Here is a 22,908-nt window from a genome sequence, read left to right as displayed (position 1 = left end):
ACTATGAACAACCCCATTGACTTGCACGGTATGAACAAATAGAAGACAATTTTCAAAAGTCATATGGGTTTTTGAAAGACATGAGGGTGAGTAACTGATGACAGAAGTTCTATTTTTGGGTGAACTATACCTTTAAACACTTTAGGTGGGAATCAGTGTTTTAGGTTTTGCGTTTGTGCCACAAAAAAAAAAATCTCTTCTAGCTTGCGAGCCCACAGTGTTCCACAGAGGTCTGGTTTATGATTGCCACATTCCACCAAAGTAATAAGTATTTCATATAATGGTTGCAGAGAAGGAAAAATTTTGATGTTGTTTTGATGAAGATTTTTTGTTCCACAGATGGACATGACATGTTTCATGGTCCAAATAGGAGCACGAGAGAAAAGCTGTATTTGAAAGATTTACACAGTGGCACAGCCACAGGGAAATAAAGAGCATAGAATGAGGTAATTAAAGGCTCTTTGTCATGTGGAATAACCCCTGTGGTGTTGCTGTAGAGACGCTGACTCTATTCATCCATCCATTTCATACTCGCGCTATTACTCCACACCGAGAGGCTAATTGGACTAGCGTCTTTCTCCTTAACTCTCGTTCTGTCTTCCTTTTTTACTACCATAATTTTCTTCCTCAACTTTTCTTTTATTCCACATTTTTATTCGCTTCCTCTTTTTATTTGCCCTCTCTGTGATGGTTCAAACACCATAAAAAATGTGTTGAAAATGGAGCATGCACTCCTCAGATGGCTGCCTTTAATCAGTTGAATGAAACAGACAGAGGGCTTTCTTCCTCCTCCTCTTTCAATTAAGTATTTTTTTTTCATTTGGGTTTTTTAATTACTTGGCCTGTCTAGGAAAAAAGCAGTGGTAGCAGTAATGGTGCTGGCATCGGAAGGTTTAAGCACTTTGAATCTCTCATGCACACAAATCTTGGCACACATCAAATCAGGGAAAATCAAAATACACCCTTGTTCAGTGGCTGCTTGAAATGACAGAAATTGTGAGAGTGAGTGAAATGCGAATCTTCAAAAGTATAGCACCCCCCTATACGTGAGATACGGTTTTACTACATTTTACCCTCTATTAATGTCTTTTTAACCCCTGGTTAATGCTCTTTATAACCCATAAAGGGTTAAAAATCTTAAGTAATGTTTCACACTTGAGCTTTTCTTTCAAAAACAAGGTTGTTTTTAATCCTGAATATCTCGTTACATGTTTGAGACAGTTCATACTTGACACTGTATACCTTTGAGACCACAATTTGGGGTTACCATGGTACTTACTGTGCTCTAGGGCTTTGTAGCCCAATATATGCTATTTTACAAGCATGAAACATCTATTATCCAATGATTTAAAGATGCCTTAACTCAGGGTTTTGCTTAATCACAGCACAAATGGGATAAAAAAATGTATCAATGTAAAATGGCATATTTAGACCAAAAGAAGCTTACCACACACTTTCAAATCATTCTTCCGTCAGTCCACAACATACACACTGTAGTGGGGTACACACACACACATACACACACAGCCTTGATCCCCCCACATTTGTTAGATCAACCTCATTTTATTAATCTGTCAATCAGAAGCACAAACACAGAATTCTTCCCTTTCCATGGCTCATCTCCTCTCGTTCTGCGCGGTCCGTTATCTTTTCGAGGTCATGACTGATTTTATTTGTTTGTGATTAAGATCGCTATTTCCAATTACTTTGCCCGGTGTGTGTGAGTGTGTGCGTTTCCTGTGCAGTGCTCTGGTCTGCGCTGGACTAATTGAATTAATGCGTTCATCTGCGTAGTGCTTGCTTTTTCCCGTTTCGTTCTCGCCCACACTCATTCTCTTTTGTTTTTACACCCCAAAGCTAAGTAATTCATTTTAATAAAATAATTACAAAATTCATGAAGACACAATTATGGTGATTCAATCCTCTGTATTTAAGGAGAGTGAGAGAGTGTTTTGGATGAAAAAAATCATGAATTGGCTGAAATTCAAAAGGGGAGCTGTAGTGTTTTGCTAAAGCCTGCTAATGCCGTACAAGAGGCTCATAAATAGTAGAAACAGAGTGAAGTAGGGTAGTGAATACAAATTTGGCCTTTCATACGGAGATCTCCTGTGGTAGACAGACATATCTTCATTACAGCTTCACTGAATGGTGTTTGAAGACAGCAGGAGAGACGGCCATCAGTCTACAGTTGGCTTTTTGTCAGTGTACATTGATTAAGCCTCACTAGCTACAGGAGAGATGACCTGCTAACACTGATCTGAAAGCAGCCTTTAACAGCTCGCAACATGCTCGTAGCATGCAGAAAGAGACGAGAAAGACAAACTGAGAATCAATGAGACTGCAGTATCCGCACCTGTGTGTGTTTCTGAGTTCACTCCCTTTAGACCTTTTATCTTGAACTATTTTCATAAAATCTTCTCATGCAATCCAACAAATTTAATAACTTTGCAGGATGGTATTTTGTAAATAATTATATTTCTGCTTTTCCTGAAGATGATGTGAGTGGTGCTGCCTAATACAAAACATGCCACCATTGTGCAAGGATGTTGAAGAAGGTTGCCCAAGTGCTCAACAATAATTCTACATTTTCACTGGCCCTACCATAAAATAATGTTGCATTTATTTGATCAAAATACAGTAAAAACAGTAATATTGTGAAATATTACCACTTAAAATAAATGTTTTTTTAATTTAAATATATTTCAAAATGCCATTTATTCCTGTGATGTAATCAATAATTCAAATATTTTGTTGGATAACATGGCATACATTTCAAAACGTACTGATTAGTTTGTTTTTTAACTTATTCTTGCTGATGCTTTTAAGACTATTTTTTACAAGTGATTTTTCTGTCAAAACCTCTCCAGTACAAAAAGTGCAGGATGAGTTATTAATTTAATGTTGCGTTTGAGATACAGATACTTGCCTTAAATGTTCAGTTTTTAAATGTTAATCTTTCATGCATATATGCAGCCTATTATTAAGCTGTGTCATTTAAAAACACGTATTGTTTTAACTGACCTTTGCATGCTGACTTGATCTTTTCTTGAATATATAGCTCAGGCTGAATGTTGCTTGTCTGTTTGGAGTTTGTGTGTTTCGTTCATTGTTTTATGTTATCAGGCAGTTATATTATTCCGCTGGTCAGTCCTTTCTGAATAGATCACTTGCATTTGATTTTTTCTGTCAGTGTGAATCTGAAGCAGGGAGGCTGTTTGTTGGTCTTTGCGATTTGGACTGAAATGGAGTGAATCGGTGGAAGGATACCATGTAACTGCTGCAAGTCAGGCAGAACACTAGGGGACACACTGATTTTATGGTTGGGATACAAACACTTGAATAGGCTATTACACAGCTTATGTCTCCCTTTTCCTTACGGCACCTTATTTTCCCAATTTTTCTTCTGTTGTTCATTTTCTTTGCTTTAAGGCGCAATCAATTTTTCAGCTCAAATTGGAGCACTCACAGACTTAAAAGTCAGCAGTGCAAATGCATAGATCCCAAACATTTCCCAATTTAGACTTACTTGTCTGCCTTAAAGCAATGTTCTGGGTTCAATTTGAGAATCTGCCATGTTAGAATCTGTAAAAATTGTGTTTACAGTAATGCAAAGGAATTCAGGCATTCCTAGAGTTTAGATGTATTTGTTAATGTACATTTATGTTTCCATTAACATTGTGTTATTTGAGCTTTAAAGTTTCTAAATTGTTCTTTTAAATGTGGCACAACAGCTCTAGGCAGATGAACATCTGGTTTTGCTTTACTAATGTTCTTATTTCTGGGATCCATGCACATGTCATGGGAAGGTTGCCAGGCTGACTGGTTTTACATGATCTTTACATGTCATGTTCACGTGTTTGCCGTTTAAATCTTGTGGCTGTACACTAAAATAGTATGTATTTAGCTTTTTACCTGTGCAGCTCCATAGACTTTCACTGTAAGTACATTACTGCAGAGTGATTTTTACAAAATGAGTGATAAGATGAAATTGCTTTCTGTGGCAACAGTCAACTAATTAACAGCGATAATTAACTTGTATTGAACCTGGATCATTCCTATTGATTAATCATACAAACATACTCAAAGAGGAATGCTTAATATCCTTCCCTGTGGATAATTTTAGAACTGGGAAAGCACACACAGGAATACTTCTCAGGTGACTGGGTTCAGAGAAACACAAGCTCTATTGGTAAACTAACAGGTCTCATTACATTACAGCTCAGTGTCCTGTACTGTAAACACACACTTCATCCTTTTTGACATGCAAACATGGCACACATATGCATTATTTCCTCTGAATTTTTGCCTTTGGACTTTTTTTTTAAGGTTTGGAATTGTTTTATGGATTAATGCCAAAGAAAATCTCATTTTAAGATATTTATATTCAAATAAAGTGCAATTCTTTGATATAATTACACTCAATTCCATATGTTCTATATGTTCCCCCCAGTGTGAGATTGATCTTACTGACCAATCACATGCTGCCTTAGAATGATGCATCGGAACAGCCAATGAGATATGTCAACCAAGTGTGTCTCTAGAAATTCTGTTAGTGAAGCATTTGATATATCAGGTATTATTTAAATTATTTTGAAGTGCGATGGCTTCAGATTGCTTCTGGAATTGCTTATTTAAATCTATTCTATCATGCCGTGTAATTTATTTAGCACCGGTACAATCTGTTGGACACTGCCACTTGAAAATCAGGCTAAAATATAATCCTGTTTTTGGTATATATTGAGAAATTACTGAGTGAGTAGATGTTTGTAGCAGCCGTGGATATCTAGGTCATTGACTGTGACGGTCTTGTTAACTGTTTCAGGTGTCCTGTACTGTAGATATAGTGTAGCCCTTCCAGGGTAGGTAACCTGGTGAAGATGGACAGCTGAGGTCGATGAGGAAAGAATGACGGTAATAGGAGAGCGACAGAGAGAGAGAGGGAGGAGGGTGGCGTTTAGAGTGTTACATGCCACTGTGACACATCATTGGAAAACATAGAATCTATTTACCATCGACTGTCCTCTGTCTGCTTCTGGCGTTTCCCCCAACAGGCTGTAATCACTCCACTTACACACACCTCCGATGCCTTACAGGAAATGTGCAGTAATGAACTGCCAGCCAGAAAGAGTGTGGAAGGTCGGTGTGGCGGCAGGGGTGGTCAATCTGCATTGAAACCCTGAAGTACAGGATGTGTACGTGCCGAATGGGCAGCACTTTCTAAAGATGTGAGGGCAGGTTGTGCTCTTTAATCCAAGATGGAAGATGGAGAAAATGGGAAATGCGGACTGCTGTTGTGGCCTTATGTTTTAAACATCGCTGCCATTCTCCTCACCGCCTGACATTCAGCAAACTCTCCGTCTGTCCAAGCTTGATAGTGTCTCCCGCCAGGACGATCACTCCTGTAAGTTAATTATCATACACACACATGCACGAATCACTGTCAGAGGATTTTTTTTGCAAAAGTTCCCCCACACGCCGCTCTATTTTAGTAGAGGCCACATAAATAGCACTTTTTCACAAGAATAAATCTGCAAAATTTTTGAGTGCCATTGATGAGAGTGCAGTAATTAAAACTATGCATGTGCGAGTATGTAGTAAACATCAGCATACTCCACTGCGTAATTAGAAAGTTTGATGCTTTCACCGAGAAAATCTCTGTTTTGGTCAGTCTTGATAATAAATCTGTCTTGATAATAAATGACATGCTGCATTGGGAAGTGATGTGAGTGTGTGTGTGTGTGTGTGCATCGCTTGAATTGAATCTACATTTTATTTGGTGGCTAATGCATTCCCCCCCATCACTGCCCTCAGCGCTCACAATGCAGGGAACTAAATAATGATAGTTGAGTTTTTTTTTTTTTTTTTGCTGGTCTCTATGGTATCCATCAAATGGATAGAGAGAGAGAGTCACTGCTGTGATCTGAGGGAACAGTACTTGTCTTTGATGCTCTCACTGGGAGCCCATTCAACCATTGGGGGAAAGCAGTCACATCTGTCTATTTCATATTTGACCTAACAATCTATGTTTTCAATATTCTGCTCTCATGAACAAAGCTTAACCTATTAAATATTTTGGGCATTCAGAGACGAAGCAACAATTATAACTGTATATATTTGTTTATTTGTAATTTAAAGAGTATAATCCTTAAAATTTTGATTATAATGCCCAAACTGCTTGTGTCCTCCTCAGATTTTTGTGTATTTAATAATAATAATAATAATAATAATAATAATAGTTTTTGCTCCATTATCGAAACTTATTCCAAAGAAACCCACAGCAGAACTGTTGTGTGTCTCCGAATGAATCAAGGTTTTTCAAGGATTCAGTAATTCACTCATAAAGGCACTTGTTTAATTTATGACTTAATCAGTGTTTTCAAACAAATTGGTGGAGTGAATGGTTCAAAGACTCCAAAAACGTGTTACTTGTTTTATTCTCTAATGAATCTGTTGAATGTATGATTCAACGACTCAATATAAAAAGGCACCTACAGGCGTATCGATGTAACCTACAAAAAGATTCAGAAATATTAAATAATAGTCTAGATTTAAATAAAACCAGTTATTTTAAATGTTACTACATGAAGTTTTACCTGACAAAATTTGCCCTAATTTGACCCTCATTACCTCGTTTGGAGCTCATATTGACACTCTTATAGGCTTTTTTTTACAGTTAGCAAGAACTGTGGTTCATGTGTATTAGAGGTTTTGACTGTGTTCCACACTCTTACACTTTGGACCATTCTGATTGGCTGGTAGTGGATGGTTGTAGCTTCCTATTGGCTGAGGGAGAGATCATAGGTGCTGTTATTGGCTAAGGGTTTGTGCCATAGTGTGAATACTGATGTTTGTGTGTGTGTTGATATCTGTACTTCAGTGCTTTAGCCCACACAGCGCCTTTGTGACGACTCAGCCAAAACGGGCTCAAAACAATTTAGCTGAATCCTCGATACGCCTTTTAGATACAAGAAATGAAATAATAGCAAGTCTGCCAGGGATCATTGATCCACAGCCGGCTGTGAATATCAATGAAGTACCATTACACAAAGATAAATACATTTTCAGAGTGTTGCGCCGCACCCCTCGCACACAAAAACGCACTACAGCTTTTAGATCAAAACACAGCAGACTGAAACGCAGGGTGACATGAAAGCGACCGCCAGAAACAGGAAGAATCTAAGAGCTGCAGTCCCTAGAAATCAGCAGAAAAAAAGTGCCTTGGATGACAAGGAGAATCGAGTTTCTGTGGAACCTACAGATGAAAACCAGAGCCATAAGTTTAATAAGACGAATTGGCTTTACCCAGAATTGGCTGCCCAACACTGGCATTGTGTCTTTTAGAACAATTTTGGTTCCTGTTTATTTAAGTATGCTGGATCTGGTTCAAATAGATCCCAACTGTTGGGTTCCGGAAGTAAAAATTTCATTTGTTTTGCCCATAGAGAAACACATTTTAATAGTACCGTGGAAACCTTTCAAGAAAAAGCTACTGTGCGCTTAATCGGTTGTATATGCTTCTGTTGAAGCCATCTGTCAGCAATATTTCAACTTCATTTTTTACAGAATTGTGTTTAAAAAAGCCACATTTCAGTGAAGAACTATCTACCGATAAGAAATCTGTGGCGAATAAAAACTCTGCAGTTGCCATTATATCGCATGAAGCATTGCAAATGATGTAAATCACCTCCCTACATTCTTAAACTGCACTACACTCTTAAAAATATATTTGTATATATCCGGATATTTTGCTTATGTATTACTTGTATAAATTACTATAAAGTATAAAATATTTAGTTTTTATGCTTCCAATTGATGACACTAAATCAGTGGTTTTATATTGGTTGTTGATGTTATTGGTGGGCTGTGTAACTTTAAACATCTTTGGAAAATATAATTGCATATGAGTAAAATATGTGTAAAAAATAACTGAGAAATGTTTGTACACTTTTTTTTTCTAACTTGTTCCTGTAAAAATCCTTAGAACAAGTTAAATTTACCTGAAACAAAACTGCATAAGATGTATTGTTTTTGTAGATTGTATCTTGTATATATTTCCACAAAACAAGCATTTTTTTAAAGTGAAATATTTAGCTTATTTCAAGGATTTTATTTTATCCGGAAAATTAGACACAATAGGACAAGAATATAATTTCTTACATTTTATATACATTTTAGAAGAATGTAATGTATCATATCATAAACAGGACGAATGATTTTCAAAGCAAAAATTAAACTCATCATCAATATCGGACACGATTTCTCATGTAAATAATAAAATGCGATAAACAATACAAACATGCCTAGTTAAGAGAGCAAAATAAATGATCTTATCAAGATTATCATAAAAGGTTCTTATTAAAAACAATTTAAGAATCGGGATAATTCATACCCAGTCCCTCTTTCTCAGTATTCCCTAACTGGTTGTGTTTGTGATTACCTAATTTACTAATTAGCTGAGCGTGTTTTATATCTGTACTCTGAGGCAATTGATATGGGGGACATAAAAGTTTCAGATCTCTCTTTATTTGCCGTCACTGCGGGAGACCAAATTCAGAGGCCTGTTTAAATTCGCCTTAGTCTAACTAGATAACAGTATGACGATTGTAAGTGTGTGTGAGTCTGAGTGCAAAATGGTGGCAGAGGTGTCAAAAGAAGTGAGAATATGAAGTCATAGGCATGTGTGTCGTCGGGAGAGGTTGATGTAATGGTTTTATAATGGATTTAGAGCGGTCGCGGTGATCAGCACCGGATGACTTATTTAAATGTCGTGCACTCTTCTCATCCTTTGCTGGAGATGAGGCTTAGAAAAGGATGAGCGGAGAGCGCGAACGGATATTTCAACACTGTCACTCTTCACTCGCCGTTCCTCCTGGAAAGCTTAGACTGGATTTACGGTTCTCTGAGAGAGCTAAATCTTCATTCGAGTCTAATTTCAAGTCGTTACTGTTACATGACAGAGAGGGCCAAGGCAAATATCACCTGAAATTAATGGAATGGGAAAAGAGTGGAAAGGAGTGATAGAGAGGCAGAGACTGGCAGAAGGTATAATTTGTGGTTTTACTGTGTGTTTCTATACACTCAGTTCTATACACTTCTATTAGTTTCCATGATACTACACCTACCATGAATTTACCTACTAAAACTTAACTTAAGTTCACTTGCTGCCTTAAATTTTTAATTATAGTCAAATTGGTCATATCAACTTATTTCTAGTTCATTTAAGTTGTTTTACACTGACTTAAATATGTAGTTAAATCTCATATAACTTAAAAAATGAAAATATTTTGATGAGTTACAGTAATAGAAAATCATATGTTGCATTGACTTGATTCTACAGTATATTTTACAGTGTACTGCATAGCAGGACTTTAGTTCCCATAATGCTTGAAAAAACTGGATATATGAGGAAGCCTGATTTCTAGACCTGACAAAGTCATGTCAGTTTATAAAATGGTAAAAGTCCATTAATTTTTTTAATAATTAATATGCAATAATATTTTAGTTATGCTAATTCCCTTACAGAAAAACCACATGAACCTCACATGTGCAATCACATGTTCAAATCACATGTGAAACGTGGTTTTGGAACATTTTCATATGTATAATAAATGACTTTCTAGCTATGTTAAGCTTTAATCAAGTAAAAAATGTGAGTACAAATATTTTTTTTAAATCCTTATCCTTAATCCTTTTCCATTAAATGAACTAGATAAGGATTAATGATTAAAACAGCTGGAAAAATAATGGGGCATTTGAATATTGTTGTGGACAATGGGGGAATGTGGAGTCAAAAGGTAGACAACCTTTTTTTAAGCTCCCATGATGCCATAAGATAACTTTTTTTAGTCATGATTTTATTGTTCAACCATTTTAGATTCTATGATTTATAGCAAGACTTTATAGTGCCCAAGTCATAGCAGAACTGCTTTAGTTACCATGAGTTTTTAAATAAAACACCTTTTCAGTACCAATAGGTTCTTTTGCATCAGCTAGTTATAGGAACTCAGTTATAGGAACTAGCCACCAAGGTAGATTCCCAAGAACTACATTTTCCCTAGGGCCATTTTCCTAGTTGCATTCTCACCGATAGTATGAACTCTGAAGTGATGTAAGCCAGCCATCAGCGATGTCAATTAAGTGTGGCATTCAGATCAACAACGTCAACAGATGGAAGATGGAGAAGTTCCTGGACTTGTCGGTCCATCTATTGCTGTTTTTCATGTTCGTAGAGTTAGATTGTGGAGTAAGAATCTATATCTTAGTATATCTTAATATATAGAATATCTAAACTGCCGGGTGCCTGTGTTTTGTATGGCATGAATTCAAAAATGCTATAAAATGCTATAGTCTTCTTTTTTTAGGCTATAGTTCCCATGATGCCATGGGAAAATATCGCTCCATAGTTCTTTAGATAACCATATTCTGTTACTTTAAGGAACCTAGGGAGGCTTTATCTTTCCTATGTTAATAGATGATATGGAAAACCACTATTTTAATCTGAAGAACATAATGTAGCTTCAAATTGAATTTGCTTTTTTTTGTTATTCCCCTTAGAACCTGGTTCTTGTTTTGAAGATGGTACTAGACAGTACCACTTCTTAATATGAATAATCCTAATGATTGACGCCTGCAGTGCCGCCCAGACTTTCATGTGCGTGTCCTTGCATATTTGTCCCTGCTGTTCCACCGGTTGGAGTTTTATGAGCTGAAAATAAGGGAAGTGAAATATGTAATACATCCAGCCATCTCTGTAAATCAAATGACTGAGATGGAAATGAGGAGAGAAGAGAGAAAGAGAGAGAGAGAGAGAGTCCTTTGAGACAGGTAGATGATGACACTACTCTTGATCAGTATTTATGATCATGGTCGCAGCATAGCGATCGCAGATATATAAACCCGCTAGATTCACACACACACTCGCACACACACGCCGCACCATGCCGAAATGCTGACGACAAGTAAACAGTCCGTTGCTGTATGCAAAGATGTGAAAAAAAAACTTTTTTATAACTTGTTTATGCCTTTAGCAAAATATATATATTAACTATTTTTTTGCTCTTTTTGGCACTTACATATTTATCTTTTTACATTATGCATTTGACATAAAAATACAATTTATGTTTTATATTTTTTATGCATTTTTCCATAAATAAAATGTTTGAATTTATACAGTATATTTCCTTTTTACATTATGCAGTACTTTATGCCAAAAATTTACGATTACATTTCATTACAAATTATTATTTTTTAATTACACAAAAAAAAATACATTTACATATCTACTTTTTTCTATTTTAATGTAAATACACCTATTTTTTTTATCTGGAATGTTGCACCAGATCTGCACATCAATGTTTTGTGCTGAAATTTTATTTCTGAACAGATGCTGACGACAAGTAAACAGTCCGTTGCTGTATGCAAAGATGTGAGTAATGAGTTCTAAAGGACAGGAGGAGCGGAGCGGAAATGGGCCAGCCCGACGTTTGATGACTGGGGTAATGTGGCACAGGAAGTGATGAATACATTGGTGGGCACCATTTGGCACGACTCAGCGCTTTTCTCCTGATGCAGGTCCTTAAAACAGCCAGATTAATGAATCTCACTGAAATTAGATTAAAGACTTAAAGCTCTCGTTTCTCTCCGGAACCAGACATGACGTCTTGTGAAATGTACACATGCAGATAAATGACAGATGCGTCGTGGGTAATATCTGGGTCTTTATCTGGAATGCTGCTCTAGATACTGTACATCAATGTTTTGTTCTGAAATGTTGCATTTTGAACAGTAAAAACAATATGAAGTGTGGAAAGCTCTATCTACGGGCTCTATTAGTCACTAACAGCAGGAAAAATTAGCTTTGGTAGTTGTCAAAAGCGTGGTGTGTCAAATTCAAACATGTTGAAACAGACATACATTTATTCGTGTTGCATTTGGGATACAATTTTTATATTTTTTTATAATTTGTTATGCCTTTAGCAAAAATATAAAAAAAAATTTTGCACTTTCTTTTACCTTTTTCTCTCTTTTTTTGTGATATTTTTTCGCGTAAAAATGGGAAAAAATACTTTATTACTTTTTGCATTTATTTATATATTTTTATTTATACATTTACATATCTACTTTTTTCTATTTTAATGTAAATACACCTATTTTTTTTATCTGGAATGTTGCACCAGATCTGCACATCAATGTTTTGTGCTAAAATGTTATTTCTGAACAGTCAAAACAATGTGAAGTGTGGAAAGCTCTATTTACAGGCTCTATTAGTCACTAACAGTTGGGAAAATTGGCTTCGCTTGTGCTCGAAAGTGTGGCGTGTCAAATATGAGCATGTTGAAACTGACGTACAGGTCCATTTATTCGTGGCACGCGTCGCAGGTAAGCAGCTTGAAGGCGTGTACGTGCTCATACGTGAATGGAATATAGCCGAGCGGGATTGAATCTTGGCCCAAAACACTTCTCATCTGAATGCAGCAAACGGCTGCGGCGGCACACACACTCGAGATGAGCTTTCAAAAGTGAGCAGACAGTTGAGGTGTTCAGGAGAGTAGAGCGTGCAACTCTGAAGGAGTGTGTGACCTTTAGCTTGCGTCTCTTTTTTTCCTGCATGCGTCTGAAGAGCGAGGTGGAGAGGGGCTTGGATGAGTGTACCACTGGGATATGACATTTCTCATTCTTTCAGTTTGGACACACCAAGACTCTGACAGAAATACGTGTGAAAAGGGAGGTGGGATTCTGGAAGGATGCCCGGAGATGTTAACCCTCACCCGGGGAGTGGAAAAACATCACCGGGGAGCTTTCTGGACGGGGTCCGATCGCTTTTCAGAACTCAGTCATTACTAAACCACTTATCTTTTTCTGTATTACATTCACTCCATCCCCCCCTCTCTTTCTCTGTTTCGCTGCCATCTCTCCACACCCTGAGGCCACACAATACAACTAGAGTGAGTAGCATCCTTCAAGCTTAAAGGGATAGATCACCTTAAAATAAAAACGATCATTTAGGATGCTCATCTTTTGCTGTCATTTCAAACCTGTGCAATTTGTGTGTGTGTGTGTGTGTGTGTGTGTGTGAACAAATAATAATAATTATTATTATTATAACTTTTTTATGCATTTGGCATAAAGTAGTATAAACTTTTAGCATGAAAATGAAGAAAACACTTTTACATATTGACTTTTTTATGCTTTTTATCATTATTTTTTGCATTTTTTTGCATTTACATTTAACTTTTTATGCATTTGGAATAATGAAAGCAAAACTTTACGCGTTACATTTTAATGAAACATTTTTTAATGCACTTGTGCAAAGTAAAATGCACACTTAGCATTATGCAACTTTATACATTTAAAAAAGACTTTTACCTTTTACATTTACATTTACTTTTGTTTTCCTTTTTGTATTTGGCATACAGAATTGGAAAAAAAATCTAATTTACTTTTTATGCAAAGTAAAATGTACACGTAACATTAAACTAATTAATTAATTTATTTTATATTTTTATTTTAACAATGATTTTATAGTTTACACATTTACATTTGTTTTATTTATATTTTCATTTTTATGCATTTGGCATTAAAAAATCTAATGCAAGCATAAAGAGAAAAGTAAATTTTTAAGAGGACACTACTATTAATATAGCCTTAAACCTAACAGACATGGACCTGAAGCAACAAACTTTTTTCCCCACTCCTTGTCAAAGACCCCATCCTTGACCGTCTCTAAACTGAAGGTTGTGGATCTCTCTGTGCAGCTAGTGATCACTCTCTCACTTTCCATCTGCACTTCCTACATGATATTTTACAGCACTCCTCCTTTTACAGGTTCCTCTCAAAATAGTGATTTTCCAGCTCTGGGCAGGACCTGGCCTTGAAAAGTGTTCAAATCAATGCTGCACGGAGCTCTTCCAGCAAACTCACATTACTTCTGTTGATCCTTGAGCTCCATCTTCTCAATGTTTCTAAAGGTGAGTGATAGAATCTGCTGCAGTCGTTCCATTATGCTTTTCAACAGTGCTGACTCTCCACTTGTGAGTGAAAATTTGTGATGAAGCCTTCATGATGAGCTTTTTCCATCACATCAATCACTTTGGTGAACATCAGGATACTTTGTATTAGTGAAGCTTTGGACTTGGCGAGAGCCAATCAAACTTATTATTTTCTATCACTATTTTGCAGGAAATAAAAAAAAACTGTTTATTTATTGTATTAATGCAGTGAATTAAATGGTTAAAAAAATTTAAGACACTTGATCCAATTTGATTTTCTCTTTATGTGGAACTTGGATGCTAAACAAAAGATGAGATTTATTCATAACAGATGAACAGCAGGTTTGGCATCAGTGCAAAAACAGCTTAATATTACATAATATTTAAGTGTGCATTTGTGTGTGTGTGTTTGTGTATGCTAAAGCAATACAAGCATGGTTTATTTAGCAGACGGCGCTGCTCTGTGCATGATCTATCATCATCATCATCATAGCCCTATTGTTTATGGTGATGCTCTCAGCGTTCATATATTCAGGCCAAGCGCTGGATGATGCATCTCCCAAACTTCACTCTTCACCGGGCAATTACAGTCCGATCTGCTTAGCATAACTCACCGCAAAAGGAGCCACTGAAAGGCTCTTCATTTGTGCTTGATTTGGAGACAGCGAGCGAGATGAGAAAAAGGAGACTGGGGTTGGTTGGAACAGTTTTCATTCTTTGTTGAATATCTGTGGTGGAATATTTGGGATTAGCTTTTTTATTTTCAGTGTTTTTTTTTTGTTTTTTTTTCATTTTAATTTTAGTTTGTTTTAGTAATTTTGTTATGTGCTTTTTGCCATTTTTATTATTTTATTATTTTTTTTCTATATTTATTTTATATTTCAGTTGCACTTGATTTGAAGAGAGAGAGAGAGAGAGAGATGAGAAAAGGGAGACGAGTTGGTTGGAACCTTTTTACATTCTTTGTTAAATATCTGTGGTGGAACAACCATTAAAAAAGCTAAAATGGCTTTAGTTTTAGGAGGGTAAACAGCAAATGAATATGAAGTAATAATATTAATAATGCAGTAATAATATAAAATATTTTTTATTTTGATTTAGCTCATTTATTTTCATTTTTGATTTTAATATTAATTTACTTCTTAGTAATTATATGTGCTTTTGCTGTTTTTAGTTTATTTAATTAATTTAATATTTGAACTGATTTTATTTCAGTTAGTTGCCAGGGCAACATTTCTCATTTTTGTTTAAATGAGGTGGCAGGAAAGCATCTCTAAGACAAAAAGAAACTTTCTCTTCAACCTTTATCTTACCCGAGACAGCCGGGGGATTTAGAAGAGCCGCAGCCGTTTATAAGCGCTCACACACGTGCTGGTTTTTCTAGGTATTAAACGTTCTCCCAGGTCCACTTTAACAAGTGTGGAGACCACTCCCTCTGGTGCCTTCAGTTACCCTGGCAACAGCGTTTTCCTGCTAATCCCCACCTTCCATCATGAGAGAGCGAGAGAGAGTGGGAGAAGCTCTGTGATAAAGGGGGAACAATGAATGCACATTCTTTCATTCAGGCAGCAGACACCCATTTGTATTTTTCTAGAGAAAGCGAATGCCTACGCACTCTCTCTAATAAGGGTTTATGAGACAGAGAGAAAGGAAGAGAGCAAGAATGATGAGTTCTGTAAAGGTTCAGAGTTGAGAAGTTCTCCTACTGCCGAGGAAATTACACATATTTCTATGTAGCATTCATTTATTTTTATTTCAGTTTTAGTCATTTTAATACTTAAACTGATTTAATTTTAGTTATTTGCCAAGGCATTTAGCATTTTTTATAGTTTCCTATAAATAAATAAATAAATAAATGTTCACTGAAAAAAATAAATAAATAAAAAAACTTTTATTTCATTTAGTTAACAAGGCAACATTTCTCATTTGCATTCAACTTGATGTACTAAAATAACAAAAACTGAATAAAAATTAAAATAGTTCTATAGACATTTAGAAACAACAAAACCTAATAAAAATGACAAAACAACTAAATTACTGAAACTTTAAAATTGAAAGCAGAAAATATAAAAATAAAATTTAATTCATAATAATATAATATAATGTATGATATAATACAATATAATATAATAATAAAGAACTATTGTGGTATCTCAATGATACTAAAAAAAACAGTGTTGCATCATATAGTGGAGTCAGTGAAGATGCTATATCATTTAGCAATTGCATAGCAATGCACTAAAAACAGTAGCAACACCCTGGCAACGGGGAATCGCCGATACGTCATCAAAGACGCGATCTGTGTGCAATGAGTTCTGACTGAAAACTACTGTACATCGGCGATGACCTACAGCCAATGAGTGACCAAGATACAGGGCAGAGGGAAGTTCAGGGAGGAGTTATAGACCAGAATATCAGTATTTTAATAGATATATGAACAATTATATCATACAGAAACAAGCACAAACATTTGCTTGACCAGCCACAACATCAGCATAACAGTTACTGCTAAATTATTTACCTCCAACTCTCTTTGCAGAACACCCAATCCCTGTTCCCTGCATCTCCCTCCTGCATAATCTGTTTTTCTTTTTCTCCTTGTAGCTGGAAATCAGCTCACAGACAGTTTGCGGGCTATATATATATATTTTATTTTCAGTCTTGCTCGAGAACTCCGGTCTGACATACGCGGGTTCTCGCGTTATTTCCTTATCACATCTTGCGTGTGTTTTTTTGTGAAACATAGTTTGCGGACCAGACAGAGCTGTCGGCGATTCTTCCTATTGCGAAGTCATGCAATGTGAAACCCCCTGTCGCCGATCCATCGTGCAATGTGAACACAGCAACAACTGAATGCTACCCCAGATAGTCACGCAGTGTGAAAACAACGGCGATCCGACGAGTTTGAAAATCGTGCAGTGTGAACTCGGCATTAGAATCATATTTCCAACTTTTTTACTACTTTTTTTTGTGAGAATGTATAAATCAGGTTCTCTTGTGTGTGAAGATATTATCTTCTTGCTGTAACCAGCTTCTTTAACCTGAGCTCAAACAGCAGAGATGTATCAGATTCAACCATGAGCGTCACGTGATCCTCTAACGAACACCACTGTGTTACTGAGCAGTATCGGGTGTTGAATGCTAACCTACAGCGAGCATTACTGCAATGTTTCTCAAACGCTCCCAATTAATCCACAAAAATGCTGTTACGTGAGACAGGCCGTTGCTGTTACGTATCCGGTCCATGAACTTCCGTCTGCTAGCCATCAGAGGTCACCCTTTCCATTTTCATTGACTCTCGCACTACACACTGTTGCATATCACCCCGGACTACATATCCCATCATTCATTGCACTGATTTCACACAGCACTGATTGCACACAGCTGTTTCATATCACTCACTCACTATTTAACACTCACTCTGATCCCTTCCCGGTGCCGAGTATTGTTTAGCGCTTATCATTTGATAGCTACACTACAGAGCCCTCGTTAGTTTACCCTGCCTTAGCCTAGTCTTGCCTTGTCTGTTTTCTCGGTTTCTGATCCTTGCCTGGTTTCCTGGATTTATCCCTTTAGTCTCGCCCTTTTGATTCTGTTCGCCGTTCGTTGACCTTCGCTAGCCCTATGATTATTCTTGTGTCTTGTCCACCATATTCCTGTTTGCCGTTGTCTGACCCATGCCTGTTTCTGACCACGCCTGTGAATAAAGCTTGCACATGGATCCGCACGTCTCACGTCTCGTCAGCCACGTTACAGTTGCTAACGTGCTGGACGTGAGGGGGTTTGATGCTAGAGGAGCACACCTGAAAACATTTCAAATGCATGAAGAAACACACATACAGTATGTGATCACGATCATGAGCGGAAATGGCCTGATGCTCACACATGGACACAGTTGCAACTCTCGTGCTATTAGCTAGCGCTTTATTGGGCTTGAATTGTAACGTGTTTCATTTAAATTTCATGTCGTGCTGTAACATCCAAACCAAAAACATGACATGTAAAACCAACACCTGACTAGTGTTTTTTCTGTGCTATAAAAAGTGAGCTGTATGAAGCAGAAATGCATCTTTACAGTGCTACAATCAACATTAGATATGGTAATCTTTATGAAAATGTACCATGGTTTTACTAATGTTTTATTTATTTATAAATGAAACTGATGCATAGATTTCACACTAAATCTGTTTTTAATATATTATTTAAATTGTTTTTTAAAATTAAATTAAATTTTTAATAAAAAAAAATATTTGAACAAAAACTATGTATTTCTAAATACTGTTATCTATATACTTTTGTTTTTATATATTCATATATTTTATGTGGAAATGTAATTTAAGCCAATTTAAGTAATTTTACCAAATTTGTATTTAATTATTGAAATTGAAATAGATTTTTTTATTTAAATAATTGAATAAAAATAAATAGTATATATGATGTTTAATTTAAAAATATATATTATTATTAATAAAAATATTTAAAAAATTTCTGAATAGTATCATTTATATATATTTTTTGTTTTGTATAATCATATATTTTTGTGGAAATGTTGTAAATTTCACACTTATTCTGTATTTATTATATTATTTAAATTAAGTTACTTAAGCTTCTTAAAATATTAACAAATCAACTAAAATATTTAGTAAAACCTACTACTACTACTACTAATAATAGTAATTATAATTACATTTATATAAAATACTTTTAGAAACGTTTAAAAGAAATACGTATTTCAAAATACTTCATTTTTTATATTTACATATTATACTCTAGATGTGATTTTTTATTTTTTTTTGCAAGAACCCATAGTTATGATGATTTTGTTTACCATAGTTTAATTACAGATACCACTGTTAAACTGCTTACTATGCAATTACTATGATAAATCTTCATACATGAAACGTACATTATTGTATTTGGTCATATTTGGCTTTCACATTCCATGTATAAAACTGCAATATTGTGAAAAAGTCTTTTTTATGCCTGGTTCCATCTAGGTACACATGTGCGTGTGTTTTGATAAAAAAACGCAGCTACCTGCTCTGATGGCCTTTTAAAAGACGGGCTGAACACTGACTGATTTCCCAGCTAAATTCACTCAGTCATTGGTGAATGCAGCGTTGCCTGTGCTCGGCTCCACTCTAACAGCTGTCGGAGTATTTTTAGCAGGCATTGTGTGTCTGGCCTGTGTTTAGTCAATGATAAACATCTATAGCGAGAGAGAGAGAGAGGGAGAAAGAAAGAGAGAGTCACGTGTGGCACCGAACCAAACCAGCTCATGTTAGTCACAAGCATGTAATGCATTGTTGTTCATACTTCCCAAAGAGCCAAATTTAATGAGGAGCATCCAACCATATAACACCAGATCACATCCTGAAGGGTGTCAGGTGAACCCTGTGTAAAGTGATCACTCCTGAGACATATGTTTTAATGAGGATCAGAGCTCTCTCTTCATGTTTGTGTGGGTATATGAGTTTTTTATGCTGTTCAGACACTGTAGATAATGCCTCCGGTGTGATACACTTTTAAATAAGTTCATCTAATTGTGCCACGTGCCAAACAAAGACATTAAAGCACTCTGTAGTAGGCTTGTCCAAAAAAGCAAATTGGATTTTTGATTGCAGAAACTTAATAGTTTGTTCAGTAAGCTCTCTTTAGCGCACAAACACACACCTGCGAGTGAACAAGAGTGAAAATTAGGACAGATAAAGACTTGTGAGCCCAAGGCAGAAGGACTGACTCAAACACACACACAAACCCACACTCGAAATCACAAAAATACAGTTCGGCCACCAGCATTTTTACAACATTTTTACAGCCTATTTAACACAAGCTGCCAATGTGCAACATGTCTCTTGTCAGGCATGTGTCACGGCCGCATGTCAAGAGCCGGGAAACGGAGAGCTTTACTTATAGCCTGCCTGTAACCGCTGATCCAGAGTCAGTTTGCTCACGTTTTAGACTCTCGTGGGTGTGAGGGGGAAGTTGTCACGGTGAGGGGTGAACTGTTACCATGGTAACATGACCTTAAGGGTGAATTTGTAATTGCGAGGCCCCGAGGGCGTGCATACTAATTGTTTGTTTAGAGAGCGTTTGTCAACAAGTTTTGTCACATTTGTGCATATACAGATAATCATACATCAGGATGTTATGATGATATAATTCTGAAAGTGAAAGTTCAAAAAAAAAATGAAAATGGTCATTTTTGTTCCACCCTCATGTGGTTACAAACCCATATTACTGACTTGCTTCATCTTTTCTTTTTTTTCATACAGTGAAAATCAATGGGGTCCAAAATAAACCCATTGAACTCCATTTGCATTTATGATATGGGCAAAATGAACAGATTTCCTTAGTGTGCATAAAAAATAATACTTTAATTCTGCAAGGCTGCATTAAATTGATCAAAAGTGACAGTAAAGGCATTTATAATCTTATACACCTTATTTTTCAATGGGAAGTAAACCGTGAATGTACGAGACTTCCGGTTCATTAGCCACTGTAGGGAAAAAACAAGAATAACAAAGTGCAGTAAATGGTAAATCTGTTTGCACTACAAACCAACAATAGTGTATATTCCCACACAGCGTTATATTGGTTACATTTACAGTATGTGTTGTGAATAGTGTAGAACACGGCCTGACTGTGTTGCTCTTTGCTAATAGTGTCATATGTCATTTATAATTGATTGGGTTCAAAGTGTAATTAGCAGCAGTTGTGATCCTAGGGTGCGTAGTTTACCCAAACAATGAGCGCAGACAGACACTGCCATATCCAGCCCATAGGATACATTTACCTGAGCAGGTGTGAAACACAAGGCACTGTCCACACAAAGGCACACGTGTGGGAAACGCATACCTGCGGGCAAGGAAAAAGCACAAGCTGGCGTGATTGTGAACAGGCATTAAGAATTAAAATGAAACAGGGATCAAAGACTGGATCTTTAATGTGGTGTCGTCAAACGTGGGATCGTCTATACGAGAGCGTGTTCAGGTTTGACACTTTGAGCTGCGTTGAAATGCAGACGCTGTATGGAAAGATTGCTGCGCTTTGCCAACACCCCATGTACGCTTTGAGCTACTGAGCCGACCATCGCTCAGAGAGAACATACTGGGGAAAGAAATGAGCGAAAAGGTCAGATGGGCGACTGCCAAAGCCTACAGAAAGGTACAGTCTCCTGGGAATTATTCAAAAGACTGTGGTGTGCACAGTTCTCTGTAGATATATGCTACGTGTTACACATACACGCTCTCCTCTCTCTTTCTTTCTCAAGGCTCTCTGGTGATGAATGGGGCTTGACTTGCTGGTAAATGAGAAAATTTAGCCGATCCAAGTACGCAGGATATCTACCTCCATTACATCCCACTATGCAATCACAAAATCAGCACAAATCTAGTAAACCCCGCTAGCAGTGAAACGCAACACAAGTCAACACAACTTGATCAAACAACCCCTGTAGCAATTTTACATCACAGCGAAGGATATTCGTTGTTTAGATTATTATTTTACCCTTAAAATGAAACCAAATTCCAAAGCCAAAAACAAATGCAAACATTACAAAAGCACAACAGTGTACATTATAAACAAAAGTACAAAGACTGCATCCTAGCAACACACAAAAAGTTTCTAGCATTTTGAAAATGTTTGTTCACATTAAAAGCATAATTGCTTTTTCATAAGAAAATTTGATGTTACAAACAAAAAACAAAAAGAAATATAAAAGTGTCAGCATTTATCGTTTGTTCTTGGTTATTAGCATTAGCATTAAAAGCTAGCATTTGCTATGTGCATTTGTAAAGTTGGTGTTTGTATGCTAAAGAAAACCACAGTGAAATAGTAACCTGTAACGTATTATAGTGCACAGCTTTGCGGTTTCCAAATGCACTCAATTAACCTCTATAAAAAATAAAGCAAACGCAATAATATCTCCTTAACACAGTGCTTCTCTCTTGTTCTGAGTGATCTAAACCCCATGCGCTCATGCTCGCTCTCCCAGCAGGGCCATGTACCCGATTTCAATAAGCACTTGTGATATATTGGCACACAAAGCCAGCGGGAATCACCTGCTATTTTTATCTTCCGCAATAATGCCGTCCAATAACACGACTCTCTACCGGCATGCCATTCGCAAGAAATGCAGCGATGCCGCGGAGCACAAAAGCGGCCTGCTGTGCATTCTTGCAGCATACCATGAGACGGTGAGTCTGAAAAAGAACGTCAATATCAGTCATCAGACATATGTGTCGTGATTAAGCGCTGCTGACGTTAGTGCTGAGAGAGTTTGTGTTACAGACATCTGCTGAGAAGTCAGTATTAATTAGCATGTCTGAAAGGATTTTGATAATGTGTCTAAATGCTGACGGTTTGATGATGATTATGATTTTGTCTGTCCTTATTATGTGATTAATTTGTCCCTTTCTTCAATAACCTGTAGCTTGTCCTGTCTTGCATTGCCTGTGTGTTTAAGGACATCCAGACATTTACCCAGAATAGGAATGGGTCACATTTGCTGACTAGTTAAACAACCGACTAGTCAATTAATGATGTTGATAATCATAAAAAATTAATAAATAATAATACAATTAATGATAATAAATAAATTAAAATGAATGGAATATTATTGTAATTAATATTTTAAATGTAAATGTAAAATTATTTTATTAAAAATTTTATTTAATGAATGTTAAACATTAAATAAAATGTAAAATAATTAAATGATTTAAATTTTAAATAGTGTGTGTGTGTGTGTGTGTATATATAATTTTAAATCTATAATTTTAAATATATTTTAATAAATTAAATATTAATTGGGGTGGTTCACTGTTTTTTTTCTAGGCTTGATTGTGTTTATGGGGTGCGGTCTAACATGTGTTAATGCTTCGTTTTAAAACGCATTAATTATTTTTCACATAATTTACTT

General features: G+C 36.3%; 1 protein-coding gene across 1 annotated transcript in view; it reads left to right on the top strand.

Moving 5' to 3' along the window:
* Nucleotides 1-22,908, top strand: part of LOC107743290 (potassium voltage-gated channel subfamily D member 2-like) — a 116,093-nt gene that overhangs the window by 4,723 nt on the left and 88,462 nt on the right. The window lies entirely within an intron of this gene.

The sequence above is a fragment of the Sinocyclocheilus rhinocerous genome, unplaced genomic scaffold, assembly GCF_001515625.1.
Source record: "Sinocyclocheilus rhinocerous isolate Xijiao unplaced genomic scaffold, SAMN03320098_v1.1 scaffold551, whole genome shotgun sequence".
NCBI classification, from domain to species: domain Eukaryota; kingdom Metazoa; phylum Chordata; class Actinopteri; order Cypriniformes; family Cyprinidae; genus Sinocyclocheilus; species Sinocyclocheilus rhinocerous.
This window is presented reverse-complemented; position numbering and strand designations above follow the sequence as displayed.